The sequence below is a fragment of the Cydia strobilella genome, chromosome 11 (genome assembly GCF_947568885.1).
Source record: "Cydia strobilella chromosome 11, ilCydStro3.1, whole genome shotgun sequence".
NCBI lineage: Eukaryota > Metazoa > Arthropoda > Insecta > Lepidoptera > Tortricidae > Cydia > Cydia strobilella.
In genome coordinates, this window is record NC_086051.1 from 5,479,201 (window position 1) to 5,497,411 (window position 18,211).

At 36.1% G+C, this 18,211-nt stretch overlaps 4 protein-coding genes and 1 pseudogene across 5 annotated transcripts in view; 3 read left to right on the top strand and 2 right to left on the bottom strand.

Moving 5' to 3' along the window:
* Nucleotides 1-12,308, bottom strand: part of LOC134745675 (uncharacterized) — a 61,688-nt pseudogene extending 49,380 nt beyond the window's left edge.
* Nucleotides 1-18,211, top strand: part of LOC134745383 (adenosine 3'-phospho 5'-phosphosulfate transporter 2) — a 423,869-nt gene that overhangs the window by 238,104 nt on the left and 167,554 nt on the right. The gene's annotated exons all lie outside the window — the stretch shown is intronic.
* LOC134745355 (tonsoku-like protein) overlaps nucleotides 1-18,211 on the top strand; it is a 431,809-nt gene that overhangs the window by 131,937 nt on the left and 281,661 nt on the right. The gene's annotated exons all lie outside the window — the stretch shown is intronic.
* Nucleotides 1-18,211, bottom strand: part of LOC134745351 (axotactin) — a 156,066-nt gene that overhangs the window by 105,675 nt on the left and 32,180 nt on the right. The window lies entirely within an intron of this gene.
* Nucleotides 1-18,211, top strand: part of LOC134745353 (uncharacterized) — a 187,840-nt gene that overhangs the window by 58,795 nt on the left and 110,834 nt on the right. The gene's annotated exons all lie outside the window — the stretch shown is intronic.

Consider the following 18,211-nt stretch of genomic DNA (forward strand, 5'->3'; position numbering starts at 1 on the left):
CATTATGTGATCCATTATCGTTTTATTGACTATCTGGAATGTAAGGTATTAGGTTTCATACATTGCACATGGTTTGCGAAACATTTCTCGACAAAAATCACGATTTTGACATTTCAAATATCGTTATACGGGTGGAGTAGAGCATGGCATTTGTGCCCAGGCGCATGCCTTACCAACTCTTGGCTTTTGAGGATGCATGTACAAAGTTGCTGTTGATATTGCAATTTGAACTTTATCTCATAGTCAATTGAGTTCAAAAGCAAACTATTTAGGTAGAGGTTTTGCAATGTTATTGTTGCCATTACATTGTTCGAAAAATTGTATTCTAAGCTTAGTTGCCACTGTTTTAAGGTTGACTGAATATTTGTGAATGGATTTGGAGCTTCTAAAGATGGGCCCTTCACTGCTGTCCTTGGGTTATGCGTAGGCCTGGAAATGTTTTTATTGTTATTTAAAGATTAATTAATTTAGTCAGAATGCATCGCAAAGTGGTGAACGCCTTAGAATTTATATGGATTTTGTGGAGTCTAGCCAAATGTCGAAACCGACGCAGTAAAGGCATATCAAGATAGTATTTTGTAACAGCGCTGCACGCATTGCCCAGAAATTATTGTTAAGCTGAAACACGAATGAGGTTTCGACACTAGGCCTAGAGGCCTATTTATCACTTAAAAATTGCAATCTACTTAATTATAGGCTTTTATTTAGCTTCACCTGTCTGTTTGTTATAAATTCATTTAAATTGGACATTACCCATAAGTTTCTCTCGTTATGGTGATTTCAATTAGAATTATATGTCGGAAATCAATTAATACTATCGTGAACGCTTCGAGTCAGGGTTGCTAGAATTGTTGATGAAGTAGTAGCCTGTACAAAGAAGTACTGATAAGTGCATATTATATTGAAGTAAAACTTGTAAATATATATTTTTTGCCATAAAGTTGACCTGAACGTGACCCTATTACTTAACAGGTTGGACAAAATGCAACCCGTTTGCGATTTTTTTCGTCCCTAATACTGTAAGTGTAGAATCCTTTTATGTAACCCCATCATAAAGCAAATATATTATAACCTTATTTATCAACAGAATAGTTTGACGCTAAGGTGGAACCCACTACACAAACAGGTTTAAAAAATAGCAATCGCGCATAACTTTGGTCTTCCTTTCAGGCCTTAGGGATATTTACCTCGGTTTCTACGACGACCCATAGAAACCGCAGCCCTTAGGCCTTACTGTTAATAGCAACTTGCTTCGCAATGCCCGTATTAGTTAATACGATACCTTAATTGGTATACGTACCTATAAATCTTTATGTCTATTTAGTAGCACACATTTCAATCTTCGTTTGCCAACAATGCACCAATCATTTATATTTTTAATTGCCACGGGCGTACGTAATCTATTATAATTTGCATTCAGTACAATTATCAATTAATCTAATGTAAAGGTCGCGTTTCGAAACTGAGTCTGTTATTAAACATTTAAATGCTCTATTGTAATGAAATCGGTTATTTATCGATCGTTAATGTTGCTTTTGGTAAATATTGAAATACAAACGATCTTACAATTATTGGATGATGAGAATGTTTTGGGTGAATAAAAAACTATACTTTATTTTTTCGCAGACATGGGAAAGATAAAACGATACCACAATGGTTAGAAATAAAGCCAGTTTTCTTTTCTTTTATCCTTTACTTATAAGCACAGGCAACAGTATTATGAGTACTTACTGTATAATACCAAATAACAATTCAAAATCGACAATATGTACTTAATATTTCAGAGACTAAGGGTCGGTTGCACCAAACTTGTTGTTACACAAAGTTGCTTGAGGTATTTCCTTTTGTGCTACGATATGGGATTCTTCAAGAAGCGGGTGTTTATGATGTCGCCTATGTCCATCGGCGAAGATGACCGCTTCCCATCAGGCGGCTCGTCTGCGCGTTTGCTGACTATCACATAAAAAAAGAAACACAGTACTATTTGTCAATAATGTCAATAGCTGTTTAGGTAATTGTCCTATTCTGTTGATTATTTTTTTATTGGAAAACGTATATTTCAAACATGGGTCCTTGAAATCTACTCAGGGGATAATGAATAGTGATTTACCAAGATTTTCAATTCCCTTTTGATGATAGGCTATAATGAAATTAAATTTCAGAACCAACAACGATATATATCTTACGAGTACGCAGTGTGCGTGGCGTCACAATCATGACTTTTATAATCTCGTGACAAAATATTTGACTTTAGATTTATTGCCGAGCCGTGGTTAAAGACATTAGTGACATTACCAATCTACTTAGCCTAGTTTAATGGCCTATATTACCACTTATGGTTCTAGTGCTTTCACGGACATTAAATAATGTGTCCTATCGATGTTAAGTGTTCTATAACGCTCTAGTTATGAAACATTTCAGGCAGTAACATTTTAAAGTAATACCGCTAAGCTTAAGTGGGACTGGGCTGGGCATGTCTGCCGCATGCACCCTGAAAGGTGGGCCAAAATGGTTACCGAGTGGGACCCACGGAACACCATAGATGGTGCTGGCCGGGGTGCAGGCAGGCCGAAAAGGAGATGGCGGGACGACTTAGATGCATTTTATCCGGATTGGCGGGACACTACAAACGACAGGGTCGAGTGGAGGAAACGAGGGGAGGCCTTTGCCCAGCAGTGGGACACTAAATTAGGCTAGTAAAAAAAAAAAAACCTATACGTTGTTTTACTTAGGTAAGTACTAAGTAACTTGTGCTATTTAATTGGTGCTATCGGTCGGTCCAGCCAGGTTAGCTTGCAGCCCTGAAAAATTAGAATTTAGCTATCTGTTAGGGTGAGATGATAAACTTTAGGTAGGATAAACTCGCATTATTTGGTGACACACCTAATTTTTGAAGTTTAAGTTTTGAAGTATGACACCCAGGAAAGCTAGTGAATTTAGGGTCTTTTAAATGGGACCTCACGGCTTCGGCGGCTTTGCCGTGAGGTCCCATTTAAAAGGCCCTAATTCACTAGCTTTCCTAGGTTTCATGCTTGCATCACCGAATTAGGCGTGTCACCAAATAATGCGAGTTTACCCTATTACATTCTGGTAGACAGCTGATTTTTCAGCACTGTGAGGAGATAGTACCTCTACAAGTGATTTAAACGCGACCACGACTCGCCAACTGGGGGTGCCTACCACAACACAATTTTTTTTTTTTTTTTAATTTATTGAATAAGGAAGCAAATTACAGTTTTTTAGATCATTACAAGACCCATCGTAGGCAAAACCTTATGGAGGTTTGTGTGCCGATGGGGAGTTCGAGAATAACATAAAGAAAAACAATATTATATCCTATATCTTATCATATATCCTATATCATCATAAATATGATTCTTAGTATACATAGCTTGTGTCGTTAGTTTTTAATAAGTGCATTTTAACGACTTTTTTATATGTAAATAAAATTATAACAATAGAAACACTTGGACATATGTGTCTTTACGCAAACGACATTTACTGTTATTTCGCGCATGTCTTCATTTAATAGCCACGATTAATGAGCACTTAAGTAGAAACTGTAGAAAGTGACTATCCGATAGATCCGTAGTGAAACGAAATGTAACGACAGTGATGAAAATCCTAGTTTTGTAAATATTAGCGCAAAACAACTGACACTTTTATGCTGTCAATTATTTAAAAAAACCGGACAAGTGCGAGTCGGACTCGCCCACCGAAGGTTCCGTACTTTTTAGTATTTGTTGTTATAGCGGCAACAGAAATACATCATCTGTGAAAATTTCAACTGTCTAGCTATCACGGTTCATGAGATCCAGCCTGGTGACAGACAGACGGACAGACGGACAGTGGAGTCTTAGTAATAGGGTCCCGTTTTTACCATTTGGGTACGGAACCCTAAATTAGGTAGTAAGTATGTTATGGTATGGTGTATGGTGGTTCTTAGCAAACAACAACCACCAGTAAGGCGGTGGATATGTTGTTGCATCTACAATTTCCGCATGAAAGAATACATTTAGATAACAAATATAATAGATTGTAAATAATATTTCATTACACATAAGTAGGTATTTAGTTTGCTTTCGTTGTAAGTCCGTTACTATACCAAATATGTATCTTAAACATCTTTTTTTATGCTTTTACGAACCCAGCAATGAATAAAAGTGGAAAGCCCGCTTTCTTAGTTATTTTTAAAGAAATTGTATTAAATTGAGTGTATTTTGCGCCCATGAATAGCCCTCATTATATCAAGCAACACTTTTACGCCTAATACTTTACGTCAAACCGTTCGAGTCACGGAAACAAAAGTCACGAAACGAAAAAACCGCGTCACAAAGGCGGCTTTGTGTGAAAAACAAATGAAAAGCAAAAGCGAGATGAAAGCGGGATCGGTTTTTGCGAGCGCTCAGACTTGTGCGGAGAGTTCCCAGGCATTCACAATGGTTCGTTGTAAATAAATGAGATTATAACCTGTCGTAATGCGTGTAACAATCGTAAGCTCGAAGAAAGTCTTACGCCATTCGTCGACGCTTAAATAATAAGTTAAGGTGACAAGCTCAATTAAAAGTTGAACAAAAACGCTTTCGCTTTCCTTTGATAATTCTCGTGAAACAAATGAAGTTGGCAGATGATTCCGCAACGGCGCACCTAAGCGGATGCAATTTTATTCGGAGTTAAGTAGGTGCTTACCTACTGATAATTTAAAAGCCAGAAAAGCCTTTATGGCTCTGTGGCATGGAGTTTTGTAACACTTACTCTCTTACTCTAAGGTGTGGCTATAAATAATTATTTATGTTATTAGGTATATTGTCGGCATACGGATCAAACCATTAACATACTAGTATATCCATTTGGACATTCACACTCATGATTGGACACTTAATACGACACGACTACTTCTTTAAAACTATCCTGGAGGGGCGGATAGGAAGGAAGCGGGGTAGAGGAAAACCCAGACGCAGCTTTTTAGATCAAGTGAAAGAAAAAGTAGGGGTCGTGTCGTATCAAAAAGTCAAAGAGCTGGCGCGGGATAGGGAAAGCTGGAAGATACTCCACCGACAAGAGAATAACTCTTAAGTTAATGATGATGACTCAAATACCTAGACGCTTGAAAAAGGGACCTTTTCAAATTCTGCGTTGGACAGTCAGGATTTGATAATTATCTTTCGCAGTAAGGTATACCCGGATAAGATCGGATGGACGGTAAGATCGTATGATCGATCGCAATTGCTTCCAAAATAGTAGTTATTTTACATTACTAGCAATACCATGTGTAACGCCATTTTCATCCCGCACCTCTTGCCACATTGTAGTAACCGCTCAGTCTTGTCAGTCGTGTGCTACAAACGTTTAAAAAAAGTGTGCAAAAGTTAAAATTTTACGGAAAAGAGCGGACTTTTTCAACGTATGCAACTTATTCTCCTTGCTGTAGAGTTGAAATTAGCTATTATTGTTTTTTATGAAACCTTGCTGTATTTTTTGGTAGCTTTTTGGAACAGAGGTTTATTTGTGAATCGGTTACCTACAAAAAACCCATGTGGCAGTTCTTACGATATATCTATTTCATATCCAAAATTGTTACAGAAATCTTTTATTTTATCTTATTTGCATTAGTCGAAACTTCCAATAGTAGAATATAAACTAGATATATTTCTGAACAGTTCATATTGTTTATTCATTATACAACTTAAAATTAAAATACAATTTAAAATTAAATAAATAAGTACCTACAAACTAGATATTAATCTTATTTATTACAGTGTGATTCCGTCCATGTTCAAAATAAACAAAACCTGACATCGAATCTAGTTTATTTGGCCAAATGTAGCAAAAAATGGATTCACTATAGAAATTTATTTTGCATTTCGTTTCTTTATTTCATAATAGGTTTCAAGGTCAATATTGAGATGTGTAGCTAAGTATCTGTTAATTAAAATGAGCTTGTACTTATTTATTGTACAGCGTAAAGTAAATAGTAAGCTTGCTACAAGTACCTACAATCGAAGTACCATAATTATGCTAAGCCCCTTCCACAAATTGACCCGTTTCCATTCCCAGTGTACCGCGAAGTCCATCATGTGTCCATAATAATAAGCCTGCCCCTCATTCCGCGGCATGGTGACTTATCCCATAAAATTCTATAATATTCTATAATGGCCACTAATTGCGCGGCAACCTGGCCACTGTGCCGCCCGGGAAAGTTAACAACAATGTAGCCGACTTTAAAGGTATGCAGTTGTGAACCTTACTCCAAGGGGATAAAAAGATGGGTACATTCTTTTGGTTGCACAAAACATCGTTTAATATATGGAAAAACTATGTAAGTCGTTTTCAAGCGCGGAGACTGGAGGATACGGAATAATAGGGCTAGGTTTTGGGGTTACTGGTTTACACGAGTTTTAACACTGGGACACTAACTATTATATACCTCACATCACTCGCTCCCTATTTTAATTGTTATTTCTTTTTATATTAGAGATCATGGATTTTATTAGTTTAAAGCTGTAGCGACATTGTTTACATTCTACAATTATGTTTCCAAACAATGTTAACCGATTCCTTTTATTTACAGGTAATTGACGACACTTTTTCTGCCACAACTACCTACTAACGACGAACATAAATAAGTACGTATATTATGAAATGAAAACGATTGTTAATTTTTTGATATTTTTGTTAAATAAACTAATCAATTTGTGTGTATCACACAATCTAAAGAACCTGTTTTCCTAAAAATAAATTATTATCATCTGTATCAGTTTGGTTGCAATTATTAAAATTTTATATGGATAAATCTTACCATTTATGCACTTACTTTGTCTTGTAAAGAGCTAGTAAGGACATAATTACATTAAATAAACAGATAGATGGTATTGCATGTCAATCCAGGCTTTTTTTATAATGAAAACTGCTTGCGTAGTTACATATCCTTTCAAGTATGACAAGTGGTTGGGCTGGATTCACTGGCTTGAGTACTAGAAAGCACTGCCGGGTATGATTTTATTTAGATAAAGCTGGAAAGTGACAAAGGAGCACTAAGGACGCCTTTGGACGACGTTACTTCGTATTCATCTACTTATGTATATTTTCAATACATAAAATCTACGTCAACTTATTTTATTGGTTTGAGATGTCAGATGATGATTCAAATACCGATTAGCTGCTGAACGGCCGACCTTTGCTCTCTTATTTTCACTATAATATATAATACATGTTATTAAGTTTTACATATTATTTATTATTTTATTATTATTTTATATTTTGTTTAATAACATTTAAGAAATGGCCTTAGTATATGAAACGTGAACCACCTACACAATATTGATGTTAGAATTTTGCCTTTAATTGCTTTAATTATGTAAGATTTGCAAAACAATGAGCAATAGAGTGCATTGCAAGTTTGTACCCCCTTTTTCATAAAACTTTAGGAACCTCAATCCATACTATCCATACTAATATTATAAATACGATTGATAAGTAGCTAATTGAGGCTTGTACTGGTAGCGCATTTATAGTGAACTATAGGTTCATTGAAACACTTACGAGATCACTTTGTCTGCCCTTCTGGCATAACATTTTTCATTAAATGATATATATCTAACAAATTAATAAGAAGTTGCTACGCTAGCATAAATAATTTCCTCGAAAATGAAGCCATTAAGAAAACGCATCCAGCAATGTTCACATAGCGTAAACGGTGTAATAGTACACATACAGCGGTCGTTAACACATGCCAGCATTTCTTTCCAATTATGCTATGCATACAAGACATGTGAAGATGCGAGCGAACCAGACTGGAATGTGTTGTCCTTGTATATGATTATGAGCTACAGTAAATAGATTATTGATTATAGTAGTAGTTGGTGATTATTGATTAGTAGTGATTGTTGATTGTTGAATAAAGAATTTCATTTCATTTCATTAGTAGTGAAATACAAATATTGCTTGAATAATATACGAATCGACTAAGACACATATAAGTTACATTTAATGGACTGGTGTTGTGAATACTTAGTTTCTTCTTCAGTCTGTCTCATCATGTCCTTCTGTTGAAGACCAGGTTCGGCTTCTATTCTTCGCCAATGTCTGGTGCCTTCAACTTTACCCGTCATAATAACTCTCCAGGCTATCCGAGGAGCGACGTGAGAGGTGTCCGAAGTATATGTATGAATACGGTTTCTGAACTTTCTGAACACATTTTAGATCGCTAGTGATATGTGCGTAGATAAACAATATTAATAACTTACAAACATAACCAATGCATGCATACATAGTGGTTTAATAGACTGCATATCAACGACAGCAGTATAATAGCGACGTTGTTAGAGACAGAGTAGGAAGTGAGCTAAATATCAGCTCCAAGGCTGGCAGCCTCTCACCGAGGTAAAAAAGCACTTGTTTTAAATACAATACCTTGGCTTAGGATTCAAAGATAGATTAGATTAGTGGGATAACAAGTACAGGTTTGCTTGAGATGTTTATAAACAATGGGAATTATTCGAAATGGCATAATCATAAATAACATAATACAAATTAGAATTCTTTAATGTAATACTAATAATATAACTATAGACATCATTAGTAAGTGCCTTCCATTTATTGTTATAAGTATTATGTAGTAAGAATATTTAGGTATACGATAGTGTTTTTTTCTATATTATGAATCACATTATTATTTTAATTGCACAGCAGGTAAAAAATGTGCTTACTTATATTTTACTCTACAGCAAATGGCACCTAACTGCTAATAGACTTAAATAAAAAGTAATTCATTTGACAGATAATTATGTATTAAATCGTAGGTAATAAAAACTATTAATCACTTTGTAGTTTACCTTGTACCTCATATGATATGTTTGCAGATTTGTGCTTGGAAGTTTGAATTTATGTAAAATATTTTATTAAAACTGGTTGAAATCGTTGACGAAATGTATAAGTCCATTTAAAGGTACTTGGACAAACTTTTCCATTTTGTGCTCAAAAGTTTAAGTACATTCAGTGAAAACTTATCAAACTGGTGAATAATAAAAAACCAGCCAAGTGCGAGTCGGACTCGCGCACTAAGGGTTCCGTAACGGCAAAAAAATCACATTTGTTGTATGGGAGCCCCACTTAAATATTTATTTTATTCTGTTTTTAGTATTTGTTGTTATAGCGGCAACAGAAATACATCATCTGTGTAAATTTCAACTGTCTAGTTATCACGGTTTTTATAGGGTTCCGTACCCAAAGGGTCAAAACGGGACCCTATTACTATGACTCCGCTGTCTGTCTGTCTGTCCGTCTGTCACCAGGCTGTATCTCATGAACCGTTGACAGTTGAAATTTTCACAGATGATGTATTTCTGTTGCCGCTATAACAACAAATATTAAAAACAGAATAAAATTAATATTTAAGTGGGGCTCCCATACAACAAATTTAATGTGATTTTTTTGCCTTTTTTGTGTAATGGTACGGAACCCTTAGTGCGCGAGTCCGACTCGCACTTGGTTGGTTTTACCCTGTGGGTACGGAACCCTAAAAACATTCGCAACAACTGTGGACCAGAGATATAGAAGAGCTGGTTATTGATTTGTTTTAGAGTCTTCACAATTTGACTTGAGCAAATAATTCGGTACAGTCGCCATTAGATATAACGAAGCGGTCGAGATGTTCACAAATATCTGAACACGCACTCTAGCACCTTGACAATAGAGGCGTGTTCAGTTATTTTTGAGCACCTTGGCCGCTCCGATATATCCGATGGCGACTGTACCTACTTATTTTATTTTATTATACATATAAATCACAATCAATCAAAATTATTCCGTTATCGATTATCGAAGCGAAATTTTCACTATGGTTTTGGAACTTAGTCTCATAAATCATTTTTCTCTAAAATGTGGGCCAAGTGCATTCTCTCATACAGAAAGCATGCATCTCATTGTAAGCCCCATTGATATGGTAAATCGGCTGAACTGGGCCGTACTGGTATGGACGTGAAACAAACATTATGCACCTTATTACATTGTATTAAAGAAAAACATATGTCTTTGATGCGACCGTGGATGTGGGGCGCGTAACGGTTGTCTAGGTTCTTGGTACAATCAGTGATTTCTTTTTATTTCGCTTAACTCTTGTACTTTGTCAATAATATAATGAAAATGAAAATATTTATTTCAGACACCTGGTGTCCATATTTTTGTCTACAAGATTATAACATTCCTGACGCGCTGCAGCGCCAGGGCAGCCCCAACAAACCCCTGTAGGCGTTGTTTTGCTGGACACGCAGAGCACAAAGTCTTTTTGGTGTAGTTGCTCCACAGATTACACGTGTACAGTTTTGGCAGTAAGTTTTAAATAATGTAATTTTGACCTCACGGGAACAGTGTGCAAACCTGCGTGACAACATATTACCCCTAACCGATAGTGCTCTGCGTTCCCGTTCTAAGTTTTCATCATCTTTGAGAGTGTCTGTGACCCAATGGTCAAAATATTAAAATTTTGTATAATACATATTTTGCACTTTTCTCAAAAACGCATAGAAAAAAGCTCTGATCAACCGGGGACTTGATATATATTTAACTATATTTACTATTTAACGCTACCAGGCCAATTCGAACAATAAGATATACTACATTTACTAGTTCTAGAAACGATATGGATTAGATGTCACTGTCAAAAATGACGTTTCTTCAAACAAAAACGTCATTTTTGACAGTGACATCTAATCCATATCGTTTCTTGAACTAGTATTTACTAGTTATTTAGTTAGTTACGTATCTTATTGTTCGAATTGGCCTGTACGTCATTATCACGCTATCACGTGGACAGGTGAGATCATTGTATCAGTAGTGAGGCCTAACCAATTGAAACATAAATAATGTATGGTAATAGTCACGTGACTTTTCGTAACATCTGTTTCTCGTTTGGCGTTAGTCGATGTACGATTGACATCTTGGCTAGGCCCCTTATGGGTTTAGCTTTTGTCATTGCTTCGCCCAATACTCTTGATTGCAGAGACATGGTCTAAATTGATCCCGTTTTTTTCGAGGTGCTTTTGTCTTATGTAATCAACAGCTAATATTCAGAAATGTGAATCAAATTAAGAGTTTTCCAGTAAGCGCAGAAAAATATTGTAACTAAATGATATTTATGAGTAGCGATATCACGGCTAAGCAACGGCCGGCCGTTAGCGTGGAATAATTATTAGTTGCTATTGTGGGGGTTAAATTTTGCGTTTACATAGTTGTCATACTAATAAGTAGTTACATATTGTAGGAAAAACGAATGTTACCTATAAATTAACTTTTTTATGATAAAATCTTAAGATTTGGAAACTCGAATTTCTGGTCTCGTAGGTACATTAATTTCACAAATAAATAAAAAAAAACTTAAGCTAGCTAATAATTAAAATAGATAGTGTTATAAATTTCAACATGCGTCGTCGGGATCATCATTCGCTTGCCCTTGTCCCATTCACTTGGGGTCGGCGCAGCATGTCTTTTTCTTCCATACCTCTCTGTCACCCGTCATCTCATCATTCACTTGCGTTAGTTTCATATCATCTTTCACACAGTCCATCCACCCTTTCCTCGGTTTTCTTCTCCTCGTACCTCCCTCCAAATTCATTCTTAATACCTTTCTCGTCACATGACTTTCACCCCTCCGCATCACATGCCCGTACCATGCTAGTGATTTGACCTTACTTTTTCTGTTATGGGTGCAACTTTTAGGCTTCCTCTTATATACTCATTCCTTATCCTATCCATTCTCGTCACGCCACACATCCACCTTAACATTCTCATCTCCGCTACATGCAATCTCTTTTCATCCGTCACCTTTAGGGCCCAACACTCTGATCCATACATGACGTACGGGATGACATCGGGATATCATTCATTCATTGGCCTTATCGTCTGTTGCAGACGATTTATGGTGTAACACCGGAGAGACACCGTTTTTGATGGCTAAAAACACCGATGCGAGACCGACATGGCCTACCGCAGGCCTGACAAGAGAAGCTTGCGGAAAACGGTACTGAAACGTCTTGACGTCGTTTTTGCCTCTTGTCAGCGAGTGCGGCGAACCAGGACTCATCACAATACTTGTGACCCTCCAAAACGCCTTTGCGCCACTCCGTCCGTTGTTCTGCGAGCCTCTCCCAGTCACGGTGGTCGATATGGAAAGCAATCATGTCCCTCTTTACGCAATCTTTAAAGCGACGTTTTTTTTTATTCTTTAGGTCTTCCAACGTTACGTTTTGCGTTCGCAACCGCACCAAGAAGAACACGACGAGGTAGTCGAGAGGGTTCCATCCTGTGTACATGCCCTAGCCAACGCAGGCGTCTCTGTTTGAGAAACGCGGTTAAGCTAGGCAGCTGTGCAATTTCTAAAACCCTTTCGTTTGTCACCCTGTCTTGCCATGATATACCCAAGATCTTACGAAGGCAACGCATGTAAAAAGAGTTTAAACGATACGATAATAATATGTAATCATAATAAAATGATTGCCAATAGTCGGGCCAATAACATAACATGACAACTATCTAAACTAGAAACGTTACGGCCGTAACTAAAACAAACAACCGCACACCGTGTTATTAATATCAATTGCACGCTATCCACCATCTTACCCATAGCTCTTAGCTATTATTCAGTGCAGCTGGATATTCACTTAACCACCCACACCTTATATCTCATTTAACATTATCATTGAAAAAACCACTTAATAAAGCTAGCAACAAAGTCCACAGTTAACTATTATGGCCGAATGAGATGTGAGGTTGGTGAATTAAGTTTAAATTCAATCTTGACTACGTTTCTAAACGCTTGGAGCTAATAGTGAGATTCCCGATTGTCCAATAACGGTATTTACTGCTTTTACGATTATTTTGCAATATGGCCCAAGTTTTCATAGTTTAACGGCGCAATTTTAATTAAATATTAGGTTAAAATCAGTTCATCCCGATTGATAAAATGGGATCATCTAACTACGTTCTCATTATTTATTATTAAAGTTAAGGATATAAGAGAATTGATGCCTAAAATTTTAATGTTGTCCAAATTACCATCGGCATTTGGTTTATGCCGAAATAAATTACGATATAAGACTATGTACTCAAACATCTTTCTGCCTCTGTATTATAAATTATTTCGCCAGACCAAAATAAATTAAAAATGGAATCACGTTGAAATCTTGTACAGAGGGAGCAGTTTATGTTTATAGATTGTTTTGTTCCTTATTCACAATAGAATTACAGGAAGCAATATAAAATATTATTAAAACTTTGTATAAAAGATTGAATTGGTAGCTCAATTTAATTGAGTTACACAATAAAAATCATTCGGTGGTCGTTTCCCTTCCTACTTGTTAAAATTGGGACTTGGGACACGTGTATTTCTCAGTAGAGACATCATTTACGGAAAACAACGACTGATATTTTTTATTTTTATTATTTACAGCGGAAACATAAAAAACGTTTCACACACATTTTACTGTACAGAATACATAATAATTATACCTCCTGTTTTCTCGATTCATACTAATAACTGTTATAAATCAAGAAGCAGATACTGCAGTAACGAGATAGTGCTATGCCGATTTGTCATTTAAATTAATAGTTATGTGTCTTTTAGGTATCTTCAAGCGCGTACAAAATGAAAACTTGATTGTTCTGATTTATTAATTTTTCTCGCCGCTGTAAGTATTTTGCAGATTAAATATGATTATTTTATCGCGTATTGAGATTATGTTTCCCAACTAGCCTTTTAATATAGGCTTTTTAAAGTGAGTGAACTGTAAAATACAATCACAACGCCACCGGAAACGTTTTCGCGACAACGCGGAACCTTCTCATAACCTGACAATGCGCGGCATCGGCAAGAGGCCAACAATGTACCAATTATTGCAATCTCAGCGTCGCCGGCCATCTCTCGTCCGCACCACAATGCCAGACCTATCTCCTTGAGCAATATTTCACAATAGAAAGCAGGGAAGTGCCGATGCACCGCCACATTACCGTACTGTTCTAAAAGGGTGTAACATTATAAATATTGAAGACAAATTACGACTTTTCACTAAGTACAAAGTCTCGGTTCAATAAATTGAACTACTTTAGTTCCGACGGCAATGTTTTGAGACAATTTTCACACTGTAATTTATGGTTGGAGGTATTTTTATCTGTAATGGAATGGTATGAAATTGTACGTTTGCATGGTAAGAGGGAAATGACTTTTAAATTAGTTGTCTCGAAATATGTGCTACCGAAATACGAGTATTTTTTTTACTTTTGAAGATATTTTTAAATACCTACTTCAAAATATTGGGCCATTCCGATTTAATCATTTTAACTGCAGCTGAACAGAAACGCGGCTAGTCAATTTTTAACACTTTATAATTATTATAAATTAATCTAAATCAAGAACATTTTAGCTTGTTTGATTAATTTGACACGTGCGTTTGATTAATTTGTTCATGCCTGGTTTTTGCATCGGGCTATGTCAATTATTTATGCACTTTGCTAATGCAACATATTTGTAGGTAAAATATTTGTTTAAACTGACCGTTATGTAACTATGAAAACATAAAATACTGGTAACTAGACTAGAGGCCTTACTTTCGTTACTTTTCTGCGCAAATTATAATGTAATCTTTACTTATTCTTTTGAAATTCTACAATAATAAAAATAAAAGCCTACAAGAACAGCGTATAATATTATAAGTACAATACTCGTAGAATGAAAACACTTTAAACTTACTAAAAAAGCCTGAAGACAATATACCTACGTATAATTTGTCGATTCTGTATCGATACTATCTATACTGAGCACACCATTATTATCCGGCATTGAAGAATAGATACTATGTTTCAACACTGACGAAACACGTGAACAAATATTACTTCAATAAAAATTGATAAATTCAAAACGCATATATGTCATTCCTCACCGAGCGCATCTGACACGTTTTAATTAATTTCGTTATCCCAGACCCTTCACTTAATCAAACTAACTTGAAATAGTCTGTGTAATCATTTTTGTAATCATGCGGTTGATTGCGCAATTCTCTGTTTTCTTTTTGATGCGTGTATTCACTAGCGAAGGAACGTAGACAGTTTTAGGTGTCTTAACTACAGATTATTTTGTTGTACTAAGTATTTTAAAGTTAATCTACAGATCTTGAATCTATGACGCGTAAGTGCTTAAAGTAAATTGAAATGTGCAAAAGGGAAGTCATATCATCACGTATTTGATCATTTCATGAGTGCGAAAGAGGCAAATGAGAAAACGTGACCACTTTTGAGCTTCATAGCGGACTGGAAAATACGAAAAGCCTGAAGTGGTTATGTCTTGGAATTTACGCAATCACTTATGTATTATTTCAGAACTCAATGCCTCCATGAGATTATTCCGGTTTTCGTCGCACTTTTGATATTTGACAGGCAATCTTGTAAATTCTGGACCTGTTATTTTAAATAACAACTCATTTGACTGACACAACAATTGCAACAAACAATATCTGCCTACAAAACTGCATAACAACTCTCCTTTCCATTTCGTTACTATTAAATTTCCTACCCACAACCCGTCTAAACAAAAGATCTCATTCAATTTGATTTTAATTTAATTCAGTGTAGCATAAAAACGTTCATTCACAAACACCAAATTACATGTTGCAATGCTTCAGCGAGTCGACGAACAATGAGAGGGAAACCGGTTAAGACAGAACATTAACGCCTTAACCAAAGTTTTCTATTAAGCGCAAGTTTCAATAGTAGAACTAAGTAAAAGCTTCCGCTATATGACCGATTCATGGAGGCGTATTCTGATTGTAATAACACGTGATGAATCTGTTTCGGATTTGTAATGGATATGATCTGTCAGTGTCGAGAGTGACGTTTCTGGTTGTACACAATCATAGACATAGTATAGTAGTTATAGACATGAAACCGAGCGACCAGGGGGTAAGAGAAAGACATATTGATGTATTGACAGGTTAATGTATGGCAGCATAATCCTTTTTCTCTTTCACTCTTATAAATTTCGGTATTTCGCCATCGCCTCCTACCTATGCTGCCATAACCCCTCCATGAAAAAAAAAAAACCCTGTCGGTGATAAGGACAAAGCATGGTACTATTTTCTCTTTCCTTTTATAGGAATCGCAATAAGACTATCTTTCTATATTAAAGAGTGTCAGGCCCTTGTACACAATAATAAGTTTTTGACGTGAAGGTTTGATTTGAGTGATGCTTGATGCCTTAATAATGACTAGTGACAGTAGTGACCTTATTTGCTCGCATGTTTGGAGAAAAGCACTATATATGCCTCGGCAGGAATAGCAACTCGTGGACTTCGCTTCGCGTCGACAAAATCGAATCTCACCCACGAATTGCCCTTTCCCGGCCTCTCAATAATGTACAGAAGGAGTAGGGTAATGTTTTTTTGTGTTGTGTAAATAAAGCAGCTTCATAATTACTATGAAGTAAATCTTAATATATTATCAGCAGTAAGCTTCAGTCTGGTATTATATGTCTGATTTTGGTTTATTTAAGGTTGTTCTGTCTGGATGTGATTTTAGTAAAGTACCTGTTTGTGTTTTTTGATCCTATTTCTTTTCCTAACTTTACCGACTGATGCCTTAATTCGGCTTGACGACGTAACAATTCCGGTTCAAAAACCGTGAAAATCGATGCCACGCCGCCGCGGAACCCCAAAAATAAAGAAACCAGTTCACCAAAACGATATGGCACTGCGGATGGCCAAACAATGGGAGGCTGCTTTCGTCTATTTGTAACCTGTCATTAGTGAATGGGCCGTTTGATGCTTCGCTGGTTGTTCCGACTCTTTCGACTCTAATGACGAATCCGCGAATTGTAATAACTTCTAATGCGAGTAATGCGAGTGACATAACATGGTAACGTACTGCGGAAGGAAATCAGAGGGTATGGGGTTAGTTGTGATTATCTTGATGTGTGACGACTGTTGAGGTCATCATTGGTCAAGAAAGCAATCTGATGTCCGTTGGTTGGTCAGTGTCTTATTAGTCTCACAAGATTTATGAAATGAGTTCGACTGGGGTTTTCCCAAAATATATGCTCGGTGATCTTAGTTCAGGAATCATACTCGTATTGTGGTTGCTGTACACGATGAATTGGTCAAAACATATTAATTAAATGACCATATTATTGACAAAATTTATAAAACGATCAATTCTCTTGGTGTTAATATTAGTAGCTTTATTTTTCCGAAGAAGCTATGGGCAAGTTCTATTGTGTTATACCTATTTAAATAATGCAATTCGGTGGTCTATGAATTCTTTAAAAATGTTATGCTCGGTAGATATTGGAATGTTAATAACATAAGTATGTATGCTTTTATGGAAGTATTATAAAGATAATAGTTATTATTTATATTGGCCAAGGTTGTAACCAAACCAATAAATAAATGATATCAATAAATGAATAATAAATGTAAATGAAATCAAATTATTAAATAGGTTACAAGGAGAGCATTTCAGATTCAGTGTCATTCTAGGCTAGCAATGCAAATTATATGAGCACTAATCTCTAATACTAATCGACTTTTTACCCAAAGAGTAATTTGAGCGAGACATGTTGTTTATAGTCTTACTCTAGAGCACTACTGAGAAATCATTAACAATGGTTGTAGGTGCAAATTGCTTGTACAGAAGCGGCCCTGTTTTAAGGAGAAAGTTATGGGAACTTAGAAATCGCTTCGATTGTTTTAGAGCACTTCGTCTTCGGCAAAAATCGAAATGGTCGGAATTGAGAGTGGTAAGTGGGCCGTGAAATTTCGAACCATTTTGTGGCTTGAGTGGTTTTTTAAACAACGGCGCGGTATTCAAACTGGGTTGCAAGTTGTTCGTAGATTTTGGTCGATTGATGTACCTACACACAGCTGCAAAAGTGCATAACTATTTTATGAATGTAATTAATTCGGAAGTATAGCTTCGCCGTGTGTATGACTGCTCTTAGAATGAACAAGTTTTACCTATCTGTGCAAGATGGCTTCGAAATATAAAATATGTTTGTTCAATTAATTTCTCTTTTCTAACTGGAATATTACGAGGAGAAAATCTGCAAACATTGTGTGAGCAAATAGGCCTAACCTGGGTTTTATGTAGGTACTTAAAATGTAAGCTTAAGGTACTTTGCGTAAAACTTAATAAGTAAGTGCGATTATAATTGTAGGTAACTATTAGTAATATA